Raw genomic sequence first — 15,120 nt, 5'->3', positions numbered from 1 at the left:
TTGTATCCAAGGCCTCTCGATGAGCACTGAAGACGTTGTTGAAAGACAGGCAAGGAGAAGTTGAATATCTTGTTACGAGGCATATCTAAAATATATACATTTCGGCAACAGGTACTTTACTTACGAATAACTCGAGGTATAATAGGCTTTGAAACGTAAATCGACTTGATGAATTTCTGACATTAATTAGCTGCTACTGCTACTGATGGGGACTGAGCAAAGAATTTATAGTTCTGGGAAATGAACGTCCATTCGTGATTACCGTATTTTCGTTTCAATGCATGCTGCGCAATATTTTCATAAAATGTTTACTTTGACAGTTCTATAAATCCCTATTCGCAGGCTTTGCACATAAAATACCACAATTCTAATAAAGCATTGTACAATAACACGTGTCTTCATCAACATTAATTCTCTTCCTTTCGGAATTGTCTATCTATAGAATACTCTATGAAACACATTTTTTTTTTTTTTTTGATTACAAAACGTCATAATATTTTCGTTTCCCAACCGCTTTTTGTTAATGTTCCATTCCTCAGTACGCATAACAGTGTTGAATAGATATAAAATCAGCTAGCGGAAGAATATTTTTCTTCGTTTTTACTATCCATTGTCATCCTCGTTCGAAAACATCTACTGATCTCACACTGGTTTCTAACCAAACGTGTGTTATATTCAAATATACAAATATTTTGCTTGTCGGAATTAATTGCACCGAATGTTACCATAAGTATACAAAATTATTCAAGTAGTATGTTTTCCATACCGAACTTACCACGTGAAACAATCTTCATTCGTTATAAAATGATAAAATCCTATCATCATACAGTTTATCTACTTACTTCAACGTTTGTTATATAAAGTAAATACAGAATTTTACTTTGTTATTTATGTTTAGCGGAATTCAATACCTTCGTCAAATTTTATTTTGTTAAATTCAAATTCTATCAAGTTCTATAATACAGTTATCTATATTTTATTACAAAATTTTAATTTAATAAATCTTACGTACCTTGATAATCGATCGTATGAAATGTTGATTCTACCAAAGTTCATAATAGAATTTCTGACAATTTTCTCAAAATACTCCCATATCTCCATACTTCTTGTAACCATTCAAAATCTGTATCACCAAGCAATTTTAGCGATAAACTTCGCTCGAAGAATCCACATAACATACGCTCAAACATGACCTCTAACTTGCCAAGAGTTACCATATCATATCTTACGTAACTTGAACTCAAACATACGAAGCGATTCTGCAAGCAGTTATCCCTCGGTCCTTATTACACCTGCACAAACTTTGTGGAAATCTTGTACTCCGACCAACTGTGTCTACTATTCTCCATTTCGTTATTACCAGTCGAACAGTCGAATCTAAATTCGGTTGTACGACCTTTCGATCGGCGACAAATAGGCACGAGCCTAAAAGGTCGCGATAGGTTGGGTTCGGTTCATGGTTGTGTCGCTTCCGGAGCTTCATCTTGGTCGAGCATTCGGTCAGATCCCAGAATGGATCTCGGCCACTCGGCCGGGTCAGGTCCTTTGAACCGACCTGGTCGCGAGCGCACACACCTGCACCACTCTCTAATCGAAAAAAGTAGAAAAAGAAGAAGACGTACGACTGTTCATGTTTCGCATACAGAGACTCACAAAAATAGTGGAACATTTATAGAAGCGTTTCGAATTTTAAACTTTCGCGATGATTAGATGACATACATTTCTGGTTCTTCGGATTTCGATCGTGTTTTTACCAACAGCTACGTAACGAACAAGTGTGTTACTTTATATTTAGAAATTGTATTTTATTCACTGGCGCTAATGAGACAATTATCATGATTATATAATTCAAGTGAATATCATGATTATATTGGTAAAATTAAAAATAAACCTAAGAACGCGTTCATATAGAAATTACAATGTATTCACTGTATACAGTATAAATAATAGTGTTAAGCTTAAAATAAACGTCAAAATTGGTTCCTCTAAATATCGTGGCTTATTATAGCGAGTAAAAGAAACAGTACTGTAGTGTCCTGGCCGCTTGTCATCCAATTTGACATTTTAATGCGTCGTTGCTACAAAATTATCCCAAACATTCAAAAACGTTTTCGTGATTTTTGAGTTATGTCATTATTGCGGTAAATGAGCGATATATGATGTATATAAAGAAAATGTATATAAAGTCATCGAGTCATGCATGCATATATATGTAGATAATACATAGGATGGTGTAAATTTGCAACAAGGTCACTTGAAGCTGCGTCGAAGATTTTCCATGTTTTTATTTTTATTTTTTTTCACAGTTCGCGCGCCGCTGTTATTCAACGAGGGCGTTAACGAGATTTGATTTTTGAGCGCGTACCGCGTCTTTGATGTTCGGCTTATCGAGCCGGCTTAACTATCGATTCGTTTCAGTGTTTGTGTTTTGGATAGCCGCAAGTGATAGCGAACAGTATTTTCGTAGGTGGATCTGGGCCCTCAACTAATATAATATTAGTACGTGAAACTTTAGACACAAGTCACAAATTACCAGTACAACAAGTTTGATAATAGAACGAAGATTGATGTTTTATAAATAAATTTTATAAATTACAAGTCATTTCATCATCATAAATTGCAAGTTATTATTCATAACAAGCACCTACATAGCACCTACATAAAAATCATATTCTACTGCATCAACGGAACACAGCTTTCACTCGACATTATCTTCCTATAAAAAATAAAAAGTTTTCACTCATCTTTAAATTCCTTTTATTAGACGAGAGGATAGAAAAATATTTATCGCGATAAATATAACCGTAAGAATCAGTATTCTGTCGAGAACACCGACGAGAAATACAACGTAGTGTTGATGTATCGATGTATCGGTGCACAGCGAGGGAACTGCAAAGTTCTCGTCTGAAACCACAGCATCGAGAGTTCGTAAACCTCGATGTGCCGTAAACTCGGCCCTGAATACGGAGCTTCTAACGAGCCACGATACGGATCCCCTTCCGCGATTCCCGATACAAACCAATTTTTCTCAATGAACCGCCGTCGATAATAGTTCGTAATTTCTTTCACCGATTTTTCTCTTTTCTTATTCGAGAGTCCAATAATCATTGGACGATTTCAGAGAGTCTTTTGCCAGTGGTCATAATTAGGTGCTTTCCATGTATATAATATTATCGTACTGTTTTTAGTGAAAACGTTTCATCTGATACCGTTTCATCTTTGCAGAAAATTATTGTCAACATTTTTCATGTTCCAAGACAGGTCATATTGTACAGGTTGTTACGCAATAATGACTAAATAATGAAAAAGACCGAATAATGAAATGATTAAACTTTTGTTCAAAATTAATTTTTAGATCTCGATGACACCTAATATGTTAATACCAATACTACTGAGAAATTATAGTATAATTATTCAATCACCTAATTCAAACCCGACTTTCAAAACTCTCGTGCTATGAAATCAAAGATTCAAAATCAAAGGTCATCATTCTCTATACAGAAGTGCAGTGAAATGTAAACCATGTAAAAATAGATATCTGTCAATCCTAATTACACCCAGCCTACGCTACACGTATGCAGATCCAAATAATCGATCAAATATCAAAGCTTGCAAACTCCGAAACCTCGAGACCAAATCAAAGTTCACCGTTCCTTCTCCAATCTCGAAATGTAAATATCTCTTAATGCCATCCTAACCGCGCCAAATCTGTTACCGACCTATACTATCTTATACACCAAGTGAAACACCAAACGACGTAACTGCGTAGAATTGTACGATACATGATACAGTATTACGAAGACTAGCGTAGATCGAAAGAAGAGACATCTCTCAAGCTGCATAAACTTACAGCGAAAGTTGTCATTCTCTGAAAAATTATCTCAAAATCCAAATATGTATCGCTCAATCCCATTTAACCACGCCAATCCTACAAATACTAAGCAACCTATCCTACACTTGTAACAAGAGTCGCGAAGAACGCCAGCTAGCCAGTATATCTGCGTAACATCGTACCATACACGTTACACAGAATCATATAGCGTGGATTGAAGGATCTCTCGGAAGGCATCGTCGGCCCCGAAAGCTCGTTGGCTGTCGTAGGAAGCGCAGACCGAGCATACCATCCAGTCTGGCCGCCTGGCTGGCTGGCCAGCCGGTCGATCAATATTGCCATGGCTACGACGTGCAACGTGGAGGAGAAAGAAGAGAGGAGGCGGAGTAGGTGGCGGCTGGCTGGCTGGCTAGAGAGAAACACGGGGCGGAGGGGTAGTTGCTCATATTCCGGTTACACACGAGAGGGTTGAGAACCAGGTCTGATTCCGGAACGCTGGCGTGGAGTGGGGAATGGTGGAGGGGCTGGATGTACGGAGGTTACAACGTAGTAGTAGAAATACGTACTGCTACGTCACGAGACCTACACCTTGCCCCACCATGCCAGCCACCGCCGCGTTCTACTCGAGCGATTCATGACGACGTAGAAACTGCTGCTGCGCTTCTCTCGCTTGCCTGCCGCGGCGACGTTGCCTCGAAAGAAACGCTGACACCACCCGGCCCCTTTCTTCCCAGATATACACTCGAAACACGATCGCGAAGACACGAGTAAGAGTAATTCCGACGTTGTTTGAACAGTGGTCGATTTATGTTGGTATATAGACGAATGATTTAGAGAAGATAATGATTAGACTGCGGATATTTATAAAGATTATGCAGATTTATTTTTGGGAATATAATTTAAGAAATGTAATAATGATTTATATATTGGGTTGTGGGTTCCTTGCGGCTGTTTTCATTCTTTTCTTTCACGTTGGCTATGTAATTTTTATTTTTTATCGTATCACGAGGATATAGAAATGATGATAAATGTAGTAATTGTATTATGAACGCTTTTACTTCTATAAGTAATTTCTTGATGAATTTAGCAATACACCTCTGGTATTTTAAAATATTACGATTATAGAACTGTTTGGAAATATTTAATTTTAGGAATAATTGCAAACCAAATTAACATAAAGCTGCCGTCTATAAGAACTTTCCCCATTTACATACTCGTAATAATTGCACTGCCAACGACAAAACCATATAATCAAAAATATCCCCGCTTTCCACTACAAACCATTAACAATCTCTCGAATCTCTTACTTCGTTATTTATCTAATGACGCATAATTTCCAATTATGCATAACCACACATTTCTAGAAGAAATTTCCCTAACTTCTTGCCAATAAACGTAAAAACGTAACAGATGTAACCTCTAAACGGAAGAAAACAAGTGCCGGAAAGAAATTACATTCGAATTAGATTAAAATTGGCATAGCAATTTGTAGGGTTGTGTAATGGTTTCCGCGCGTTTCGAGAGTCGCTGGCCAGCTTCGTTAAATATTATTTATCGTTTCAATTTGGTTGTAAATGGATCACGGTTGGGTTTATGGCTTTCTCGAGGTAAGGAAAGCCAGAGTGGCCACGGTGTATCGAGTTGCGCACGCGCACCACGCGATTCTCCGCCACGATAATATTTCGCTACTTTGTGGCGAATAAAATCGCGACAGGCTCTCCGTTACACTGTTGAAAGTTGTCTCCGCGTGTGACACATGCACTACTCGGCCGATTTTTCTTGTTTCGCTTCCGCATAGAAGAGAAACGAACGACCTACGCGTAATCCATGGCATACAATGATCCAACAAACTCGTACGATGCATTGTTGCTAGAAGCTATATTTGCTAGGTTAGAAACCAATTCCTACTAACAATAATTTACAGAATTTAAACAGGCATCATTTATCTTGCACGAAGAAATGAAAAATAATTCGTTTCTGGACTTCTTTTATCTGTTCATGGACAAATACACTACGATAGTATCTTAAAATGTAAATGAAAATAAAATTAAGATTACAGAACAAAATTAATGCTAAAACACACCACTGACCATAAATTCTCAAGTTTCTACTTTCGATATCTAAAATTAGCGCTTTGATAATCGTGTTAATTTTACAATTTCGTTGTACATTTTCCAGCAACTATGTTATACCGAAGTCAGCGGTGGAATCGATTCTTCGGTTGAACAATGTTGATTGCCGCATTGTCTTCCAGTGAATGTTCGTTCGGAAGCGGAGAACGAACAGGGGAGGTTTCGAAGGTAGATGCACGCTCGTGACTGATATCCATATTGCAACAATATAAAGGGGGAGAAACCTAAGTTGCACGCGCGTTGGCGTGCAAGAAATTCCCCTTTTCCGTTCCTCGTGCTTCGCAACGTAGATATACGTAGATATACTCGATTACTGCTACATTGTCTGTCGGCTACCAAACGAAAAAGAATAAGAAAAAAGTTTGATATGATCGTTTTTTAAGGGACAAAATAATAGGTTGAATGAAATGAACTGCGCTTAGTAGCTGATTCATCTAGAACAGGGAAACTCGGGTAATTAGAAAATTATTACGTTGCAATATTTGGCAAACGTTAATAGTAAAATTGGCAAAAATTAAAATTAATATTACGTTTGAAAATTGACTTACAATTTACGAGACAAGGATTTGATAAATTAAGGTTAGAACTGTCGAATTTATTCAGTGTTATATTCTGAATGTATTCTAAACGAAAACGTTTGTCTCAAATGTATGAAAAGATTGGTATCCGTCAATTTATCTTTTAAGAATGTAATATTACGCAATAAATAGATAACGTAAAGTATATAACTGCGTAATAATCTCAAGACGGACACATCCGATGTTCTATATGCATACACTCAGCTGGAACATACGCTGCGTCTATAGGAAGACTTCGACTTCCTTTGTTTCACGGTTGGCCGGCCTGCGAAAGCAGAACATGCACTATTGTACTACAAGCTGCAAGAAAACTATATACAACATACATTCTACGTAGACTGTAAGTCGATGAGGGAGAAATCGATTGATTATGTAGCGAAACGCGTGGCGTGCCAACTCATGAACCTCGAACCTTTTGTGATCGATCGATTCTCCTTCACTGTTGCAACCCACGCGAAAACTTGCCGATTTGTTCGAACTGTGTCCTGTTCTACCTTCGACCCGTTAGTTTCTCTGATTTAACTGCAATCTCATGGTTTCTTTCTTTCATTTATAGAGCGATCATTAGACAAACGTATCTCGCTCCCTCACGAGTCTCATAATTTTTATTTTTATATAATATCTCAGAAAAGATTAAATTTTTGTTATTCTGTTGAACGAGTGGTACACAAAATGTATTTATCATTGATCATAATGGTTCCTTAATCTTTTACCAACGAACACACAAAATTCAGAACGTAGTACACATGGTAACTGCGTATAAACTTTGAAGCGACTCTCGAGCGCAAATGACGAGTGTTTGGAGTAGAACAGACGAGATCGAGTGGCTGCTTGTATTTGAATAGATTCCAGAAATGCACTGTAAAGTTTCGAGCACAAGAAGATACATAGCATGAGATAGTTTCAAGAGCGTGGTGCAATCGAGCAAACGAATTTAGTCAGTTTCGAGAGTCATAGGGTTTAATCAGTCCTTCATCCTCCATTTCTGTGCCATCAGAACATTGTTAATCGTCTTCTTCTATGCTGTGTTTCGTTATGTAACATAATCAAAACGCTTCTGTTATTAATATGTTATAACGATAATACTATTTCGAGGTATTTTCATGCTAACAACAAGGATATCATAAACAAGAATCTGAAAATGTCGCCATAAGAAAGAATTCCAGAGGATTTATGTTTGAAAAGCGTTCATATGTTAGATAAAGAAAGATTTGGGGTCGTTGCTTACACCATCTTTTCCATCCTTAGTGTAAGCAGAATATGCTCCTAAATTTTGGTCAGCTGTTTTTCTCGTGTATCTTACATGTACAATATTTTTGCTGCAAATATATTTAGAACAAGAATATTTATTACAAAGATTATTTTCTAGTTTCTAGCCAAGTGCGTTAGTAGTAAAGTAACTGGGACTATACTGGAAGGCCACGCGACTTCGACCCAGAAGTTAACGTGTTAATTGTTCTTTAAATAAAGCTTATGTTCTTCCTAAGTTGCAACTTTTGCTTTAACTTCTAAGTAGACTAGACTACGTGTATCGTATTTCGCGGAGCGTGCATCTTGTTTCTTTTTAATCAGACGAGAAGAAGGCAGGGGATACGACATTCCATAGTAGGCGGATAGTCGATGTTTTTGTTTTCGCTGGCATTTATTATTATGGTGCAGGGTAACCTACTGTCTTCTACATCGCTTCTATTATCCAAGAAGCCGCATTTGTCGTGTCATAATTCGCGTACACATTGAACGTAGTACGAGTATTCGTACGTGAGTGCAACGTACGCGATCCTGGAATTGGTATCGAGATGAAAAATTAAAAACTTGAATCAACGAAAAGCTTGACATTAAATTCTTAGATTGAATAAAATCATAATTTTTTTAACTACATTTATACCGGATATCGTGACATTTCCTCGTGAAACAATACTCTGGTATATTGTATAAGTATAAATAAGAACTAGATATGTGAGAATATTGACAAACTGGATTTCCTAGTTAATAAATTAATTTTATTAAATCAAATAGAAAGACCATTTTGAAAGTGTGGCTTATCGCATCTTTCCCTTGTAATCTCCAAATGGTGTGTTTATAATATTACTTAATGTATTTTTAATCTTCGTTGCTTAAGATACTTCTGATTTATGAGAAAATTACATAAACATTCGTCAAGAGGGATTTCAATTACCCTGGAATGTTACGCAGATGCGTACGAAGCTCGAGTGCAACGATTGCTTGAAACAATTCCTTACGTTCCTTCCTTTCACATTTCCTTGCTGAGATTACTATTATTAAGAATAAAAAGCACACGATTTTCCTGCGAACATTTTATATCACACGACACGGAAGTTTCGAAAAAACGAGAAAAATTCAAGTATAAATGTACGATATAGAGAAAAACATGTAGTTCTCTAGAGCCAATACTCGCAAACCATTTCCGTTCGATAATCCAGGTAAACGGAGAAAGTAGTAGATACGTAATTTTCTCATTTAATTTATATTACTCGGCAGCATTCCTGTAATTTTTTTTAAAAAAACATAGCTATTTTATTTAAAAAATTAGATTATTATATTATATATATAAAATTAGATTACATCAAAATTAGCTGTAATTGTTATTATAACAACTATATACTACATATTGATTCCTCATAATACAATAATTCTAAATATAATTAGACGATTTAATAATTTCCTGATGATATTTCAAATATACTTGAGACTTAATTGCTTGACAACGAGATACGAGACAATTGTTGAAATTACAAAACTCGAAATAAGATGGCAATTAACAATAACAAAGTTTCGTTGTCAGCTTCTTCTTCCAGAAGAACCGAATTTAAAAATTCGATAAATACGATTATATTATTAATTCATGACTAAGTATGTTCAGACTACCTAATACTTATGAACGAACGGCTGTGTACACTGTACGTGTTACGTATGCAACGAGGATGCAGTGCTCGCCGACGTTCATATTTCTTGTCGACGACACACGAGGACAGAGAACGCGAGTTCTTACCGTGCACGCAATTCAACTCGAGTCGGCTTGACTCGATACGCGCGGCGAGCACTTTCTCATTAATGAAAACTCTACTTTGCTTCTCTCTTGTGGTGCAGCACACGTTGCTTTACGCATTCTACGCGGCAGTACAACGTGCGTGAAACGAACGAGCCTTGTGCGCATGCGCACACACGGGGTGAGTACGCGGCCATTCTGCTTGATATTTTAATTGGATCAGGCGTCTTTTTAATTGGGGCCTGAAATTAACGTCGATTCGCAGTCGAATTGTTGCTTACCGCGTCGATGTTAGAATCGGTTAAATGTTTAAAATGATCGTCCGATAACGTTACCGCGTAATTGTTTGCGAGTTAATTAATGATTGATAGATATGGTCCTGCAGTTTTTAACGAGAATCGAGAAAGCTTCGATCGAAAAGTTCAAATTGAAAATTATTCATTTTATAACAAAATCTTAGCAATAAATGGATGACTGCAACGTAGCAAGCATATAATAATTTATAAGCTTAAAAAATCAATCTTTCGATGCGAAACAGCCATGAAAGAAAAGAAAATGTTGTGTGGATGTTGTCAACCTTGACGCACTTAAAAAGATCGATCGATAATCATAATATCGTGTCAGCTTGAAGGTTAGGATCGTAATTTGCCGTAGGTCATGTCCATACGTAGAATTCTTATAAACGGCATGAAAGTTTTCACGACGCAGTTTACACAAATGTATTACGCGCGATAATTAGAAAATTGTTTACTTAATTGAGAATATTAAAAAATCCCGAAGAATTGATACGTAATTACGCGTTTAATTTTTTCCTAATCTGAAACTTTTATTTCAATGAAATTTCAAATCTCATTGATGTATATACGCAACTAGCTAAAAGTTGGTTGAAATAAGTCACGGCACGTGACAACGCGGTGTCCAGTAGCCAGGAAGGAAAAAGAGGTTGACGAAGAAGAAACGCTACGAGAAATACGTGTAGAGAAAGAGACGGGACATGGAAAGAGTGAGCGAACGATCAAGGGGAGCGTAGACTACCGGATGTGACGTTTCGCCCTTCTAAACATAGATACACGCCATGCAACTCTACCTCCTCTTCATCGTCGTAATGTTGTAACGTTGTAACGCCTGCTTGCTCTGCTCGACTCAGCGTCGGTTCCTCCACTCTCTCTCGAGCCTCTACTCAAGGCTACTACTGTCATCAGGAAGTCAGGGCCGTGAAAAAAGACGCCAGCCTTCGTCGCGTTCCGGCCTGTAGCGAAATATTTTCAAAAGAAAAAGTTAGACGCTTGAAGTTGTTCCTTCACTTACTCTATATATGAAGATATACTCGAATAACGAACATCATAATTTATAAGCAAACTGCAAATTTTTATGAAAATTTATATATACATGTATACATATAAAAATAATAAAATAAAATGAAAGAGGCAGAACTTGAATAGAAATTCGTTTTATTTATTAAAAATTATAACGAGTACCGTACCTTGGATATTTTATGTTTTCCTACGTTATATGCATTCTATCATACGCAATTCTTGCGGTTTTAGATTGTACAAATGCATGAAAATCTACGATCTATTTATAGCACATAGATATTTATAACATAACAAAATGTGATAAGTTGTATTTTTATAATGGAGTAATTTAAAGATCTATCGCAACGATGTTGGCCGCTATTTTAGAAAAGCTCAAACGCCACATACGTACTTCAAGAATCAACAATCTATATTAAGCTTACGTTGCGTCGTGGCGATACCTCGCAATGGTCGTCACTCATTTCCACTTCTCTCGAACATTGGCAGAGAGGTAGGTTAGGGTCCAGAGGTTCGTCATTGCATTGCGCCTATGACAGCACTGCTCGTTGAAAAATGCACGCAACGTGAAGTAACGTAGCAAAAGAAGCTCACGTCCTACAATTAGATAAAGCCGCGGCACCAACGTAACTTCTGATTCATTCACAGAACCGCATTACGTAATTCCGACGCCTGGTACAATGAGCAACGCCTGCGAGTACGTTATCGCTGCAAATGTTGTCGATTGTAAATCAACGTTTTATCGTGTCGTTCGAATTCTTCTAATTCGATTCTTCTGATAGAAAAAAAGCATTTGTGGGTTTCGTAATGAACAAAGACGAGTAAGCATCGGTGATGAAATTCATTTTATAGTTTATGGGCTAGAATTTAATTTTTTATTCGCCTACAAAAGGAACTTCGCTTTATGTATTGCTTTTTTTTGATAGGAATTTTAAATATTTTCGGGAAGGGATTAACTAACAGAAATAAATTTCGTGTAAAATTTATTAAACAAAGTAGCGGAGGGTTGGCAACCCTTGTTCCCAATCTCTTCGAATTCTCCCCTCTCTTCAAATGATTTAACGACGTGTCAGCGACACTGGGGTACACGATAAACGCAGAAGGGCTGTCACCATTAATTATTTTCTTTATAATTGATATTAATAAACACGGTACACGTTATTGCATCATACATTCGTTACACAGTCTCGAGGAAACGCGCGTTTCTTAGAAAGGGTGTAACGCTAATGGCGCTAATTTATGACGCCACACTTCCCAAACAACATTCCACGTATAGTTTCGTGTGTTACATCCTCTTCCTGCGGAAATAAATTCAGTGTTATTCGAAACTTCCGCGGAACTTGTTACTTAAATTGAAATCTCTGAATACTATATAATGACTTTTAGTCATTTTAATTTTGGGGGATTTTATGAACTTTTTTATTCAAATTAAGTATAAATTATATATATATATATATATAAATTAAATATGGTATAAAACATACTATAGTGTTCGGCTATTTTATTGTATTTTTGAATTGTATAGAATTATCGTTAGTTCTATTTCTATTATTACACAACTATTTTGTTTTTCCTTTATTATTTTAGCAGGCTAGGGCATCTATCTTCTTTTTTCCAATTTTTCCAACTTTCTCGTATAATCCAAGTTAACAAGGATGATTCCGTGAACGCTATAACCGCGAGTGTTCGCCTTAATCGTAATTGTAAGCGCAAACATAGCGTGAAACGATAAGCATTTTATTTTTATGTTTATTACAGGTAAGTCTGCACACTTCATTTGCGGTTCAGGAATTCCTACCCTGGTACGTGCTGCGTTCCCTGTGGTTAACAACCGTGAGTCGATGTTTGAAACCAATTCTTCTTAAATTGATTTCCTACCAAATACGTAGCTACTTAATAGACTGCTTTTACATTTAATAAACATTTCCTCCGTTTACGTTTTCATACAGAAAACGTGTACAAAGTTATACATTTGCTTACCATAGAAATTTTGTTATATCAATTCGTAGATTACATTTGCTTACGTGAATTTTAATATATAAAATTTGCACTAAAGAAATTGAAATGGGAAGTAACTGTACACGAGAGAAAAGACGACAATCTATTCACATACGCACTTTATAAGAAACCACTAAAATCAACAAAATGTAGAGATGCACCGTTGTAAGTCCATAAAGTTTCTACGAAAAATTATACATTGGTCATTTTGACCATTCTCATAATTTTAATATTAAATTCTACGGCACAGTATTAATAAGATATACAGTGTGTCTAGTTTGAAATTTTAAATCTAGTGATTTTAAATTTAAAATTAGCTATACGTGAAAATAATTCGGAACTGGACATGGATGATAGAAAATAGGCAGAAAATTGAAGAAAAATATGATTAATTTGGGCCACGAAATTGCGTTACGGGTGTTGTGTGAGCGTAATTTCGGTGCAGACCTTGAAAGGTCACTGAGTCAGCTCATCACTGATACTGACAAATCGAATTACTCGCACCCATGGGAAAACGAACGGAAAGAAAGAGAAGAAGAACATGCCTGATTAAGTTTTCGTAATATCGAATAATAGTCGCGTCGCGATCAGCCTGCACTTGTCATTGAAGCCGATCCAATTCGGATAGGACTTTGGATAAGTATTCATCTACAGAACTTCAGTTGTGAAAGATGTTTACCAACGAAACTTCGATATATAACGATTCGCGAAATAATTTGAATACCTATTTCATGTAGAAAATTTGTATGAATATGTGTATTATACGTATTATACGAAACATTTGCAAAGGTGAAAATACTTTAACTTTAAGAAAACTATATTATATCTTGCTTGAAGCGTATAATTTACTCTTTCAATTTATAGTCCACGAAAGGTGATGAAATTTTGTGCAAAATATAATGTTTTATAAAGTTTTGCAAACAGTTATTGATAGATGTTTCATACAGTACAAAAATACATATTTAATCCCGCAATCAAATTAAACTTTTTATTCAGTTTTGATAACATTAAATTGATCGATATGGAGTTTATTGAATTTTAAAATTCCATCAAATGCTAGAAATTACTTACGCGTATGCATATATGTCGCTCAAAATCAAATTTTCCTACGTTTTGAATTTTCATTTTGTTAATTCTACACTGCCTAGAAAATGATGGAGCGGGTGCGTGTCTCTATTACGTATAGTCAAAGGTTATTGACATTTTCTATGGTTCGTAATGGCACGTGATCGAGTTCGTCGTAAACGACGGAGCAGAAGAATGCTTTTTGCGGAGTGCGTATACGTGCCTCGCCGCGATTGTCATACTTGGTATACTGGTGTGAGAAAACGAATAAAGGCATTTGTCACATGTGCCCTTAAGACTGGCTGGACTTCACCCTGAAGGGTTGTAATACCGCACAATGAAGGGCCTTCCACACGTGAATGCCTCGATGAATCGTCCGGCAGATATAGAACCCTTCGGTGACTTTCTTTTCTTATTTCTATTCCTATTTCGTAGCCACTAGATTTTCTTAGAAACTACGAAATTTATGCTTTTTCAAGGAATTTTAATCTGCTGAAGCCACAGCACTTAGGGGTCTGCTAGGAAAATTTCGATAGTTACGTACATGCAGATAAATCTTGTTTCTTAGAGGTTTGTTTGTTCGGATTTGAAATAATTTCAGGCAAATGGTAATGACTATGACATTGTAAACATTATATATAAAAAAATTTATTCATAATTTATGATCGTGCAAATGTTTGTAAGTCTTTGCATAGTGTTCTATAAACATAGACTGTGTGGCATATAGATTATCACTTCAAAATATTTCATCATAGACACTTGGAAAAACCATATTTTTAAGGGTCAACGTTTGGAAATGACCTCGATCATGAATTCACTAGAAGTGAACTTGATCCTCGCGGGGGGAAACGAAACATTTTAAGGAAAAGAGGACATTGTTTCTTTGGTTCGAGAGCTGTGGAGGTCGAGATTCTCTGCTAAGCAAAATAACAGGAGAAGTGCACGGAGATCCTTACGGTTGGGAATTCTGCACAGCCTCCGCCTACAGGAACCTCAGACGGGAGCATCGATCTGGGCGTCGGCCTCAAGACAACCCCTCCATCCCTTTTCCACCCCTCTACGCTTCCTTCATACTCTTCTCTCTATTCCTCTTAACCTTCTCTCTCGTTTTATCGTGTGGAATAGATAGAGAAGCTTTGTCATGCCTTTTTGCTTTTTATTTAACCACGGAAACTTGGCCCAAAGTGGACCAATT

The 15,120-nt window shown here is 36.6% G+C and overlaps 1 protein-coding gene and 1 long non-coding RNA gene across 4 annotated transcripts in view; one reads left to right on the top strand and one right to left on the bottom strand.

Moving 5' to 3' along the window:
• LOC100644452 (helix-loop-helix protein 11) overlaps positions 1-15,120 on the top strand; it is a 160,299-nt gene that overhangs the window by 58,307 nt on the left and 86,872 nt on the right. The window lies entirely within an intron of this gene.
• Positions 8,785-11,489, bottom strand: LOC125385947. Its single transcript, XR_007225736.1, has 3 exons — positions 11,288-11,489; positions 10,637-10,798; positions 8,785-9,046 (listed from the first exon to the last, which is right to left on the bottom strand). It is a non-coding gene; the product is annotated as an uncharacterized LOC125385947 (long non-coding RNA).

Source organism: Bombus terrestris, chromosome 11, assembly GCF_910591885.1.
Source record: "Bombus terrestris chromosome 11, iyBomTerr1.2, whole genome shotgun sequence".
Taxonomy (NCBI): Eukaryota; Metazoa; Arthropoda; class Insecta; order Hymenoptera; family Apidae; genus Bombus; species Bombus terrestris.
This window is presented reverse-complemented; position numbering and strand designations above follow the sequence as displayed.